Source organism: Apis laboriosa, unplaced genomic scaffold (assembly GCF_014066325.1).
Source record: "Apis laboriosa isolate Shangri-la unplaced genomic scaffold, ASM1406632v1 scaffold39_cov144, whole genome shotgun sequence".
Taxonomy (NCBI): domain Eukaryota; kingdom Metazoa; phylum Arthropoda; class Insecta; order Hymenoptera; family Apidae; genus Apis; species Apis laboriosa.
The window spans coordinates 2,582,045-2,596,792 of record NW_025223140.1 but is presented as its reverse complement, the minus strand read 5'-3'; the positions used below and the strand labels follow the sequence as shown (position 1 = coordinate 2,596,792).

At 41.3% G+C, this 14,748-nt stretch overlaps 1 protein-coding gene across 6 annotated transcripts in view; it reads left to right on the top strand.

Moving 5' to 3' along the window:
- The window catches only part of LOC122715634 (CUGBP Elav-like family member 4), a 513,357-nt gene that overhangs the window by 362,389 nt on the left and 136,220 nt on the right, over positions 1-14,748 (top strand). The window contains exon 1 of one of the 6 annotated variants that reach the window (XM_043937971.1): positions 270-349. The exons of the other annotated variants lie outside the window; for them this stretch is intronic. The gene's annotated coding sequence lies outside the window, so the exon portion shown is untranslated. Of the gene's footprint in view, positions 1-269; positions 350-14,748 lie in introns of those variants that run through there. 6 annotated transcript variants of the gene reach the window in all.

The following is a 14,748-nucleotide window of genomic DNA, read 5'->3' as shown; positions in this document are numbered from 1 at the left end:
ACAGATCCGCGTTGAATTTTCATCAAGTTGTAAACACGAATGAAAGAATTCTTCTCGTTCCTGAAACAAGGAAGCTTACGTTAAAAAAAGTTAAAAAAATTTTCAAAAGATTGAATATTTTTCTAGGGGGGAATATATATCTATCATCGAAAGAATTGCGAATTGAAGAAAAAAAAAAAAAGAATTCAAAATTCAAAAGTGTTCAAATCGAATAATTTACAGATGGAAAAAGATTGGGCAGCAAGAGGACGTCGTTTCATAAGTATTCCAAGGGGATGATATCTCCTCCTATCCACGGTTTAAACTGACGTCAAATGTAATGGTTTCGTACTTGAGACACGTGTCACAGGTAAATCCCCTCTGTTTCTATGTTCTCGACAGAATTTTAATTTCTCTTTGGGCAGAAATTTGCGGGAAAAGTAATCTTTCCCGAAACGAAGAAAAGAATAGGAAAGAGGGCGCGATAGTTATCTCTATCACGTTCTATCTATAGTCTGGAAGATAAAAATCTGGATCACACCGGCGAAATACAAAGATTACGAGTACCGTTTCACTCGTAAGCCCGTGGAAAGCGGGGAATCGATCCAAAGCCAAGGGGGAAGGTAGGTTGACTTGTGAAGCCCGGAATGAAACACTACGCAGCGCCCAGACGTCCTTTTCGAACGTTCGTGGCGTGCGGTTGTACGTAGGAGCATTCGGGCCGAAACCATCCCTGGATACACGTACGCTTAAGTAATTTAATTAGAACAACTCCGGTCTGGAGACGTGACTCCGTCTCTTTGGTCGTTTCCCTCTCTCTCGCCGCTAGAAAGGAGGGGAGAGGAAGGAGAAAAAGGGGGCCGTGGAGCGGGGGGAGGACGGGAGATATGAGGGATAGAGAGACTGCTAGGTTGCTGCAGACGATGAGAACAGGCCAAGGTAGAGAGTAAACACGAACAGAGACGGACCAAACTCTGAGGAGAGACGTGTACACGTATGCTGTGACTCGTCTATGGATTAAACGTATTTGTGCGCGTGTATATATATGTGTGTGTGTGTGTGTGTGTGCAGGTGAAGAAGAAGAGGTCTACGGTAGGAAGGAACATCGTGGTGGCAGTCACGATAGTATTGCTCTTGCTATCCCCCTCTCTCCACCTTCGCCTTTGGTGACACGACGGTGCTGCCCTCTCTCGGCCTTCCGCGCCGAGACGAGCGTGGAATACGTTAAAAGAATGATGAACAGGCCTCGTATTACGCTCGTACGCTCTTGCTCGCTGATCTTACGTGGTATCATTTATTTGAGAGCGTAATGTGGCGCGCGTGTGCATCTATGGAGATGAGAAACGTCCGTGTTGCGAAGAGGGAAGACGTTAATTTCACCGTGGAATCTAGTAAGATTCTTCGGACGGACGTTGAGCGATGGATACTTTGTCGCATGTTAATTAAAAAATTATGTTTACGGATGGTAAAAGATACCAGGATTTTAATACCAGCTTGGTATTAATTTCAAATATTTTCCATATGTTTAATAGTTATTTGGACGATGTGAAATGAAACTTGTTACTTCAAAAAGCAAATGCATCGTCGAGTTTACATTTTCCTGTATCGGGATGAAAAGCGTATCGACAGAGATGCAACGCAACGACCACCCCCTCTCCCCTATTTGGAAACATAATGTTTGCATCAGAAATGCAACATGTGGACGTTATGGAATTCGATTATCATTGATTTTCGTATTAATTGATAACAAACGAAGCGTCCCTTAAATATTCCTATATTCGATTTCAACCTCCCTGTTGTTTACCATAAACATGTCGTTGCGCTCGCGCGTAACAATTTATCAAAAGATATCTTGAATTTCGAAAAAGAAAAAAAAAAAAAAGAAAAAAGAAAAAGAAAAAAACAAACTCGAAGAATTCCTTGACCGACTTTCAATTTGGATTCAATCCACGATTGCACAATTTTCGAAATCGATAGAGGGCCAATTATCTTCTACTCGTTGTCCAATCGCAATCGGTTGATTTTTTACGAAATACTATCACTTAAAAAAGAGATAATAATAATAATTGAAACGGCAAATAATTCTCTGCGCGCGCATCCAACAACGATACGATCTCAATGAAAATTATTCGACCCAGGTGATCGAGAGAGGATGAAAGTAATTTCAGTAGAATTTTACGTGCTTACGTTCTATAAACGGGAATGGCATAATTCTCAAAGAAAGGATAGTTTCGTCGTTCCCTGGCCGAATTGTTGGATCGAGTTTTACCCCCGGCGAATCACGATTTAATAGAGCTTGCAGATCTATTCCTCGTACGTGGAATGAAAGGTTCGGTCCTTGTGCTTAGCCAAGCATGGGATCCTTCTTAGGTCGACGGCATGGAAGGTCGTGCCCGGCATTCTCCTCGGCACGTGACCACACCCTTCCCTCCCCTCCCCTCCCCTCCAACAGTGGAAAATGGAGCCACACTTACCGGGCTTTTCCCTTTAAATATTATATTAAACTCCCACGTATTCCCTTCCCAAACGTCCACGTAACGTCCATTTGTTCCGCTTCAAAACGCTCCTCCTCCCCCACCCTCCTCGATAAATTAAATTCGCCGCACATTATTTCCCCTTCGACTTGGTAGTAACGAAAACTTGGAGTAACGAAAAGTACCTTCCTTGAGACGAAATTGAGCTCAAAGTGTATACATTAAGATGAAGCGAAACGCTTTTTTAATTTCTCGATCATCGCAGTATCGTCGGTATTGCATCCCCCTTTCGCACGAGGGGCGGAAAGGGCACGATCCGCATTTTTCTCTCAGAAGATAGATAGTATAAGCGTATCTGTCTTAGATAACTGGATAGCAAGGTACATAACGCGTGCGTTCGCCCGATGATAAATACAATCTCGTCCGCAGTAAACTCGGCTTGCTTTATCGGCACCCATTTAGACAATGAAGATAGTATTTCTCTCGCGGTTTTATGCTGTATATCACCACGCTGGTGGAACGATGGCGGAGGCGGCGGCGGTGGTTTGTGTGTGGCAATGGGCCGAGATACCGACAACGCCTCCTCTCCTCGGCGATGGAAAAAGGCGAATGCGAGGGGTGGATACGGGGGGGATGAAGCGCGTTATAGATTTATTTCACCACCACCGAGTCACGAGAAACGGATTATTATAACGAAACGAATTGTTTCTTCGCTAGCGTCAACATTCTCTCTCTCTCTCTCTCTCTCTCTTTCTCTGACTCGTTTTATTGTCGTGGACAAATATATATATATATAGATTCTCGTATTTGTCTTTTTTTCCCCCCCTTCTTTTTCTTCTTTTTCTTCTTATCGAGGTCGACGCACGAGATAAGTTTCTCCTCGTAAAAGTTTTCTATCAGTTTCTATCCACCACCCACTTATTGCCTCCTTTTTAAATTTATAGACAGTAAAGGGACAAATTTATAAGGGAGAAACGAACAAAGTGATTTCTTGTGTGTATTTTCTTTTTTTTCTTTTTGGTCAAAGCGAAATTTAGAAATTCTCTCTCTCTCTCTCTCTCTCTCTCTCTTTTTTTATTCTTTTATCCTTATAACGCGATGCAAATAGGATGGGTTTCACGTGTACAAGCGTGTCTTCCACCGGCACAGCGTGAATAAAACAAAATAGTGGAGCGTCATCTGGTCGTGTCGTATTAAAGCCTGGAATTAAGCCACGAAGCTTTAGTGTGTCGTTAAGATGAGCCTACAATTTTCTCTTCCCGCCGAGAGGAAGGCTGCTATTTATCGTTTTTTTTTTTTTTTTTTTTTNACTATAGTTAATCAAGCCGCCCGAATATTTTCAAATAAAATTTATACGGAGGATTCAGGCGAAGCTTCTGCATCTTCTCTTATTACGAGCTCGATTTTTATCCCCGGGACGAATAGCCCCAATTATAAAAAGGGGAAGGAGAAGAAAGAAGAGAAAAGAAAAATAGAGAGCGGCTTACGACATCGTCATAAGCCGAGTTTTACGACTTTATGCTACGTGTTCGTCGACCGACTTCCAATTCCTCGTCTTCCCTTCGCTTGATCCATCGCGTTTGAACCTCGGCAAGGCATTAGGGATCCACGTAGGGATCCAGAGATTGCCTATAAATTTATTTGTCCCTTTAAACGTGATATTGTTTTATTGGCGGATAAAAGGAGACTGGCAAATTTCTTCTCTCTCGTCGTGGCCATGACAAGCTGTGCGTATTCGCGAGAAGACGTTACTCGAACTTTCGTGAGAGAGAGAGAGAGAGAGAGAGAGAGAGAGGGATAGTTTAAAAAACTATTGAAAATTTTCGCAAAATGGCTGGCCCAGTTATCAATTTGCCTTCCAAGAGAAAAACTTTGGCGAGTTAAAAATTTCGTGCAAAAAAGGATGTTTCGTTTAAATTTCCATCATTTCGGAATAAAATTTCCTTTCGAACGAATGGACATCGGTTACGCCGATAATTTCAATGCCGATTCGCAGTTATATTTCAAACGGTGCGTTATCAAGTATTTGCGAGTGCCTCTCGCTATATTTCAATCGTGATATAAAATGATATAAAATAAATACTTGAAATAATAAACGTGTATCCAGATACACGAAGAGAAGAGGGAAAAAAACAGCAAGAAAATACGAAACCGTTTCGATATTACTTAAAAGTGAATTTTTTTTTCCACAAATCTAGAAAAAAGAAGAAAATTACGATAATCTTTCCCCCGTCACTTTGCGATGAGGGAAAAACGCGTACAAAAATCCATCGTGCATACTCGAAACGAAATTATTATCAAAGCTTGTCGAACGAAATCGTTCGAATCCATTGAGACTCGTGCAAACTTTAATCATGATTAACGATAAATATATTGGATTTGTTCGATCGATCGAAAGGGCTAATAATTACGAGCAATTTTCCACCGACACAGAAGAGAGAGGGGGAGAGAGAGGATAATCCATATTGCTCCCTGCATCGTTTTCCACGGAGGCGGGGGGAGGGGGGAGAGGGGGGGGGGGAGGGCCACGTCGTTGTAAACCGTGCGTCGAACTTCGGTAATCGTGTTACTTCTTAGAGGGGGCAGGTTTTGTCAAACTTGTCAGAGTTCGACATCGCAGTTGATTATCGAGGCTTGCAGGTAACCACCGCTATTAAACTTACGCCTCGCGCCAAGCCCGTGGCTTCCAGCCCTCTCTCTCTCTCTCTCTCTCTCTCTCTCTCTCTCTCCCTACCCATAAGCAGACTTTTCGTTAAACTTAATTATCCCCGACTCGTAGGCAGATTGATCAGCGCATTTTATGCGGAACGAGGCTAATAGAAATTTCACGAAATTCGATTAAACTTCGTGTGTCGCGAATACTCCCCGTCCGCGGTCCACGGTCTCGTGAAACAGCAATTATTAACGTTTCAATTAGTAACGCGATACGGTTATCGGTTAAATAAAACCCCCGTTACAAAACCCTCCAAGCCAAATCAAGAGGGATGCGTAAGGGATTACGGAAAGATTACGGAAGCTGGTTATATTTCGTTCAATTAATAAAGGCACAACTTTCCTCTGAACTTTCTTCTTGGAATTAACATTTAATTATATCGTTCTTTTTTCCTTTTTTTTTTTTTTATTAAAACTCGATCGTTTCAGAATATTCGAGAAAACGAGAAGAGAAGAAAATCGGGATTGGAAAACGAATTATTTTTGACCGAATTCGAAAATAAGGGAAAAAAATATTCCTATATTATTCGTATATTTCTTCTCGTATATTTTTTTGATCGAGAAAAAGAAAAGAAAAGAAAATCATCGGGAAATGTTTTGACTGAAAAATGAGTTATTTTTGACCGAATTCGAGGATAAGGGGAGGAAAAAATATATTCGTCTTGCCTCGTATATTTTTTTTTTTCGAGAAAAAGAAAAAAGAAGAAAATCATCTGATTGGAAAACGAATTATTTTTGACCGAATTCGAGGATAAGGCGAGGAAAAAATATATTGCCTCGTATATTTTTTTTGTTCCAGAAAAGGAAAAGAGAAGAAAATCGGAATTATTTTTGTCCGAATTTGAAGATAAGGGAAGGGAAAAAAATTATTCTTGCCTCGTATAAAAAGAAAAGAGAAGAAAATCATCTGATTGGAAAACGAATTATTTTTGACCGAATTCGAAAATAAGGGAAAAAAATATTCCTATATTTTTCGTATATTTTTTCTCGTATATTTTTTTGATCGAAAAAAAGAAAAGAAAAGAAAATCATCGAGAAATGTTTTGACTGAAAAATGAATTATTTTTGACCGAATTCGAGGATAAGGGAAGGGAAAAAATTATTCTTCGTATTCCTCATATAAAAAGAAAAGAGAAGAAAATCATCTGATTGGAAAACGAATTATTTTTGACCGAATTCGAAAAAAATATTCCTATATTTTTCGTATATTTCTTCTCGTATATTTTTTTGATCGAGAAAAAGAAAAGAAAAGAAAATCATCGGGAAATGTTTTGACTGAAAAATGAGTTATTTTTGTCCAAATTCGAGGATAAGGGAAGGAAAGAAATATTCGTCTCGTTAATCAATCGATTAATTAGATCTTTTTAAGCAAAGTTTAAACTATTCCCTCTCTTCCCTGCACTTCTCTCCTCCTCATCGTTGATAAACGAAACTTTGTTAATTAGGAGGAAGCCGTTGGTAATGCCAGTAACTAATTGGCACCCGGGGTATAAACCGGACGCGAGAACAGTGCACTAAACTCGAACGGATTGTTACCTGGGCGCAAACTAGTCTCTCCACGAGAACGAAGCAACTCGTACACAGAACCGATCATATCCGCTTCCCAGTTTTCAGAAGCCTTGTCAATTTCCTTGTCAAAATCCTAACTTTCTCAAAACGTTAACCATATCAACCACAAATAATTGAACGGGCGGAGGGAATTCATTTCTCTTTCTTTTTCTTCTTCTAATTTCGAACGCAATTTCGAACGAAAGGGGTGGAATCAATTCTCGTCCCTCTCGAAGAAGAAGAAGAAGAAGAAGAAGAAGAAGAAGAAGAAGAAGAAGAGAAACGATATCCTTCGCGTTGGATTTTAAGATATTAAAATAAAAGTTCCGTTGAATGCGCAGAGATTCGAGGAATTTCGCAAATAGTTTCGCGACGAATCTACGTGTTGTATGGCGAACGTGTTAACGCACGAGTCGTAAAGGAAAAGGAAAGGAAAGGGAAGAGAAGAAAGGGGAGGGAAAAAAGTGGTAGGGCTTACGAGACCAAAGGGGATACTTTAACGGCCCCATAAATTCCAACGGTCATCTTCCGCCTCGAAGCTCTGGATAACCGTCCAGTCTGTAAAACACGAACGAGACGAGATCTTGTTTCGTGCAATTAACCCTTCAAAAACCGTTCGGCTTCCGTGCAATGGGAAAGATTTTCGAGGCTCACGAATTATATTTTTACTTCATTTCTCCTCCTCAACATCCGTCTTATTTCTTCGTATTCATTTTAAACGAGATCTCAGAATTATTTCTTATAATCGTTTGCCAATTATATATCGCAATTTACGAATAAAACGGGTATTTATTCGGATGGCGCAAAGGAATGAACGAATCCCGATCAAACGCAATTATCAAACGGCCGTGTTTGCGATCCATTGAACCGAGGGAAAGGCGAACGACGGCTAAATCCATCGAGGATACCTCCTGTATTCCTTCTCCGTTTCCCAGAGGAGAATTGAAATTAAGCTGATACGAGGTCCAACGTTATCAAGATTTAAACAAATCCACGGCTCAAGTGAGTGATCGGTCGCAACAGGTGGGACATGTTCTCCCTCCCCCAGGCCAGGTGGGGCACAGCCGCCGAGCCGAGCCAGCAGAAGCTTTAAGCTCGGGTTAGCGTGCCAAGAACCACCCCTTTCGGCCGCAACCTCAAACTCTCGTCGAGCAAGCCGATATTGTAATTGCCAAGCGCTACCCAAGTGGCCTAAGATTGATGAGGTGGAAGCCAAGTTAGTCGAAGCGTGGTAAATGCGAGCTGATCCCGAAACCGGCAAGCCTATTTCGCGTCGAATCGTTTGTCACGCGGCCATCTTGTAATCTCGCCTTTTTCTCTCTTCTTTCTCTCTTCCCCTTTCCGTTCCATTCGTTTTCGCTGACGAATGCAGAATAAACGGGCATTAATAAACGTCAAACGAAAGAAAATATAACTTTCCTCCGTTATATATGTGTTTTTTTTTTAAACTTTAAAGTTTTCTGGAGAATTGGAACGGAAATGCGAATCGATTGGACAAATCGTACATCTCCATCGTTTTCATAATATATCGATTATACATGGTCGACGATTTTCCGTAACGAGAATCGTTTGCGACGCAAACGAAGCGCCTCTCGCGGGAAGAGCGTAAAACAAACGTTTCGGTTTGAAAACAACAGCGTTAGAGACGAGAAAAATTTCGAGAAACGGATATTTCCTTCTCCCCCTCCCCCGTGCCCCCCGAATTCAATTAAACGGCGGGGGCGGGGGGGGGGCGATAAAAGTTTTCGAGGGCAACGCTTTGAGAATTGAATAATTCTCGAGGAGAGGAAACAGGAAGCGGGTTTTATTAAGATCTATTGGGAAATCTTTGGGGAAACGAGAAATTTGGCCCTGGTCTCGCAATTCGAGTATAGCAGGCGATCCCCAAACAACAAACAACTCTTTTCTCCACGAACAGTTCCTCTCCCTTTCCTTCTCCCGCTCGTTATCTTCCACGCTCGATTAGACGGAGCGTTTATTGTTTCAAGCAAGAGGGCGCCCTTCCCTCCCTCCCTCCCTCCCTCCCGTGAAATGTTTTCCCGTCTCGCGCGTTGTCTGGCCCGCTTAAGTACAAACAGCTCTTACCAGTCCAGAACTTAGGTAGCCAGAAGTGATTTGGACAATCGCCAGCAAGCATCTAGGCCGCACTGAATCATCCCCGATTCCTCCACACCCCGAACAACGGGGCCATCCCCCCGCAAATGTCACGAAACTGCGATAAAGAAGTTGCAAATCACCGGAGAAACACTCCACTCTTCCGCGCTCGTTCGCGTCACGGGGAACTCTAACTTGGAACACTGAATCGGGATGGAACGTCCTAACCCTCGCTCCACGATTTTTCTTCTATTCCTGAAATTTTTCGTACGAACAAGAGCGAGGAGAAAAAGTTGAAACGGAGATTTCGTCTCGTGCGTATGAATATATCGTGATTACGTTTTGAAACATTCGCGGGTTAATTTTGGTAAAAATTCCACGCTCGAGGTACGTTATGAATTTGACGGAGGCAATTTCACGTTCACGCTTACCTTGATTCTTAAACACGTCGGAACAAGTTTTCCGTGTTTGTTTGTCCCGCGCCACTGTTTGTCGAGGTTACGTAAAACGTAACGTGTTTCCTTTTAACAAGCAACCACACTTGCACGTTTTTGGCGTTCGTTGAGCTTCAGATTATGCCAAAATCAATGCCAATATCGAGACTCAAAATTTCCATAATACTTTGCGCAATTAGTGGAAAAATTAAATCGGTCTGCGACCCAGTGACCTATATATGTTTCTTTCGAATTCTTCACGTTGTAAACTGAGAACAAGATAAAGACGAAGATATCGAAAGTCGTGTCGAGCATTTTAAACGGCAAGATTCCACTATCCTTCTTTCACTAATTATTTTATTTTATAATTATAGTTTTGATTAGTGTAGCATTTTTAACATTATTAGAACGAAAAATTTTAGGTTATATTCAGGATCGAAAAGGTCCTAATAAAATGTTATTTTTGGGGTTATTTCAACCTTTTAGTGATGCATTAAAGTTATTGTCTAAAGAATGATATTTTTTTTAATTATTCAAATTTATATATTTATAGTCCAATAATAATATTTTTTTTTATCTTTAACATTATGAATTTTGTATCCATGAATTTATTCAATGTATATGTTAAATTATGGAATTTTATTTATGATATTAATTTTAGGAATAGGAGTTTATCCTTTATTATTTATTGGTTGAATTTCTAATTGTAATTATTCTATTTTAGGATCTATGCGATTAGTAGCTACGATAATTTCTTTTGAGATTAATTTATTTTGTATGGTTTTTAGTCTAATAATATTAATTGAAAGATATTCATTTTATGAATTTATAAATTATCAAAGTAAGTTGAAGTCGCTGTCTTTAAAGTTTTTCCAATTTTAATACAATTTCTATGGTTTCATTGCGACGACTAGAAAACGAGAAAGCGAGAAGAAAAACGAACAAAAGAGGACGGAGATGGTTGTTAATTAAAAATTTCCTTTACACAACGATATCAATCGTATCGTTTCGAAGGGAAAGATGGTTCAGAAATATACATCAGTTTTAACGGATGGCCTTGATAGAATTTTTAAAAGAAAAAAGATTCTTCTGAATTTTACGCACGTTTACGTTTCGCGATGTTGTCGAGTCGTATAATAATAAATCAAAAGAGGTGGAAAATCGGAATTTTTTTCGATCCAATTACCGCGTAAAATTCGACGGAGGTTCAGAACAGATCGCTACCACGGACGGAATCCGAATGGCTTTGAAGGGAGAGGGCGACGAAGGAATAACCGGGAACCGTAAACAAACTTTCGAGTTTATCGAGCGAGGCATTGTCGAGGCAGAAACGCTACAAATATTTGATACCCGTTGTTCGTTCCGCGAAACAGAAATCTCCCTGTTTTCTCTCCATCCTCTTCTCTTCCTCTCGGCCACTCTCGCCGTGGCCCGAATTTTCGTGCAACTCAGCTGCGTCATCCAACGCCGTTCAATTTTTATTCTTGGCAAAAATACAAACAACGAACGGGAAACAGTGTCTTTCCCATGAATCTGTATCCCACAAGACAAGCTTCCAAATTCTATTCAAAAATTCGTACGAGATATATTCTTTCAATTGACGAGCAAATATTACCAAACGATTCCATCTTTTCCTACACACAATTATACAATCCTTCTCTGCTGATTATTAAATATATATAATTGTACTCTTTAATAACTTGCAAATACGCATGCAGTTTCACCTCGACGAATGAAGCAAAGGACACGTGGTCGTAAGAAAAAAAAGAAAGAAAGATTTCGCGCAAACGAGAAGAAACGCCCTTAACCGTTCTCGAATACTTAATTTTATGTCCGTGTACATTCGTCCGGGTAAGTGAAAAAAGAAAAAGAAAAAAAGGGAGAGAGAAAGGGAAACACGAGAAACAGCGAAAGAAGGGAGGGGAAAAAAAAGTGTTCACGAACGGAGAAGTGCAGACGAGTTGAAATTTTCACCGAGTCCCTTCGAAAAATGCGGCTTGGTCCCTGCAGGCCGTTTTCGGAGGCGGGTTAATTATACCACCACCCGGCGTGAGAAGGGGAAGCACGTGAAAAAAAAAAAAGAAAAGAGAGAAAGAGAGGGAAAAAAAGAGGTCCAGTCGGGCAGCGCACATTAAACGTGAATTAAACGTCGAGATTTCCGTTTCTCAGCGGCGGAAAAGGGATGGCGATGGCGGTCCAGCTCTACGTTTTTCGGTCCCCTTCCCCCCCCCGGGTTTTCCACCCAGTCGAATCTTGTATTTATTTGTACACCGACTCTTCTCCCGGAGAGCTCTAGCCTCTGCAAAAATTCCACATTCCGCTTTAAAGAGGACTAAAGCCACGGGTTTCTCGGACGAGTAACGAGAAACGTCCCCCGCAATTACGTGCCCGATTTTATTTATTTCTCTATAACTTTGTTCCGAACTAGATAGAGGAAGAAAGGATGGACGATGGGGTCGAGGAAATTTCTTATTTTTCTGGGAGGGGACGATTAACATCGGGACGGATAGAGTTCGTTAATTTTCCCATTTTTATTTATTTCGCGAAAACAATTTGGCAAGCTGCTCTACGAAAAATGCTCTCATTCGGAGAGCCATTAAGAGACTATATATAGATTGCATTTTTGCGGGTTCACGCTGGAATTGGGTCAAATGGATCGGCTCGATACTCGCTTGCTTGAATACGCGACAGTTGTTTCAAAGCAAAAATTTCACGAATAAAAAAATAATACAAGACGCAAAATGTCAAGAGATCGGGAAGAGGGATCGATTACGTCTCTATATTTTCGTAAAACTTTCGAACCAAATCAGCCGAGCAGAGGGGAACGATATTTTAACGATTTTCAATATTCTTCAATACTCGAAATGGAATCTCGAAGCTCGTTGAAACACCTGATCGACCCGAGGAAGTAAGGCATATTATTACAAGGGATAAAAAATTTTGGAAAAAGGGAGGGTACGATTTTCCAAGAGTCGCCCCGTCGACAACATCCCCCCTCGACGTTGGCCGGTCGCCAGGCCAATTATACGCATGCAAGAACCGTGAGCTAATTGACGAAAGTGTTTGATCTCGCATCCAGCGAGAAGCTCGTGAATTAATGCCCCTTTGAACGAGAATTCGCTTTTGCTCTAACCCTCCGCTCAACCCCAACCCGGGGGAGGGGGAAACCTCTCGCTTATAGACTGTCGGTTCTCCGCCCGAAGAGAAACAGAAATAGCAAAAAGAAAGGAGAGACGTGGGTGGATGGGAAGCAGCGTTTAACTTTAATTGCGTTTCTCCCCGACGAATCCTTAGAAAAGTTCCAGCCGGTGTTGCGAGCTCAACCGTTAGTCGCTTATGCAACAACATCATTTCTACGCTTCGCATTTCTGTTTTCACTACGATTGCGTAACACGCTGTCGCGTTGCGTAACCATCGTCGAAACGATGGATTTTCTGTTTCATGGAATTCTCTATCGGCCGACTTGCTCCCTTTTGTTTTAATACGGAGGTTAAGATGTTTTTTGTTTTAACATGGAGGCAGGATCCTCCATATTATAGTACGAGTTCGATTACACGTAAATATAATTTTTCTTAGTATCGCGAGGAATGGAAAATTCCTTATTCGTTGTTGAAAAAAAAAAAAAAAATATTACGAAATTAATCTTAAGGAAAAGTTATGAATTATAGGATAGAAGGGAGAAATAATTTGGCGTTTCCTTCGAGGGAGGTGTAAGTGGTACCGGACGTGAACGAGACAGTGGGGAGGGGAAGAAAGAAGGTGGAGAAAGAAAAACGTAGGGGATAGAATAATTGAGGCAACGATGAAACAAGGGCTTCCTGGGAGGATGGGGCTGCCTTTTGCCTCCTGTTCAATCAAAAACCCCTGCTTCCTCGAGAGAAAGAAAAGACAAGGCCGAAACTGTCCGGTTCGTAATGAGGAAAGCTCGTTCCTTGTTGTTCCAGCTTCTGGATGCTTAAATAAAAAAGACGGTAAAAGGTGAAGAAGAACGAGTAAAGCCGAAAATTGATACTCAGTCTTTGTCAAGATATTGAGAAACGTACCGTGGAGATCGATATCTCACCTTTTCCTCCTCTTTCCTCTAACAATTTCATTCAATTTGCGATTGTGTTCCCAACGTTCGATTGATTAATCGGCTCTCTAAGCCTCGAAGCCAGCCATAAAAAGGAAGAAAGAAAACACTGTAGCACTGTAGTTCCTCTCAAAAGTGCGTGTATGCACTGTTGGTGTGCAAGGATACACGGGGGGAGTGCAGGTCTCCGCAATTTGGTGGTAAGTGCGCAGCCTGGCCGGAAAGAAGAGGAGAGGCCAACCCCTTTTCCTACGAAAAAACTCAAACGTTCTTACGCCCTCTTCCAGAGAGGTAAAAAGAGAGCTTACGTTTCTAAATTTGACTTTAATGACGCCGGTTTTCCCGCACTTTTTATCCGGCGAGTATAAAAGAGTTAATAGACTCGAACGAACATCCCCGTCTTTCTCTTGTTTTCTCTTGTTTCCCCGATAATATAAATCGGGACGAGGATTTGGGAACAGCATTGGCGATAAATTTTCCCACATTTGATAATTTAGAGATACATTAGTAGGTACATTTTTTTGTAAAATAGTATAGTATAAGAATGATAAATCGATTGTAATTCGAGTTAAAGTGTAAAAAGGGGGAAAAAAAGGTAATTTTTATTTCAGTAATCACTGAAATATTATTCATCTCCTCGCCGTATCGATGCCGTATAAAGTTCGGCCGGAAAAGTAATAATAACGAATCAAAAAAAAAAAAAAAGAAAAAAGAAAAAAACGAAAAAAACATATATAAAAAATAAAACTCGTAACGAAGAAAGAGAGAGGAGGGAACTGTAACGGGGATACACATTCAATTCAGCCACCAGATTCGCATTCAAAGATATACAAATTGGTTCTGAAATTGGGAGGAAAGCCTAGAGAGAGAGAGAAAGAGAGAGAGAGAGAAAAAGAGTTAGTGGCTCGGTGGTGGAGGAACGATACAGGGAAAAAAAAGAGAGAGAGAGAGAGAAAGAAAAAAGGAAAAAAAAGAAAAAAAAGAGGCAGAGTGGTAGAGCGGCGGCATTCTCGAAATTTCAACGAAAGCGAATTTTCGCGCTTTCACCGTAATTTCCTCGGCGCCGTTCCACGTGAAAATCGCATCAAACCAGCGGTGGGTGGGTGTACCGTATCGCTTCGCTTTCCGCCACTCCGCGAATCCGAACTAATATATTTTCGAAGCAACTCGATTGGGTCGAGTTGGAGGAAGAGAGGAGGGAGAGAGAGAGAGAGAAAGAGAGAGAGTGGAAAGAAGAAAGGGTACATTGTGCCCAGGGCAAAATGGTGGCTCTGTATCGCGAAGGGATAGCTCCCTCCCCCTGCGTCTCGTCCTATTTGTTTCTGCTTGCGCCTACGGGTGGGTAAAGAGAGAGAGAGGAAAAAGAAGGAGGAGGAGGATAGCCGGTTTGTCAATATTCATTATGTTTGCGCGGAAAAAGGAGAAGGCGATGCGC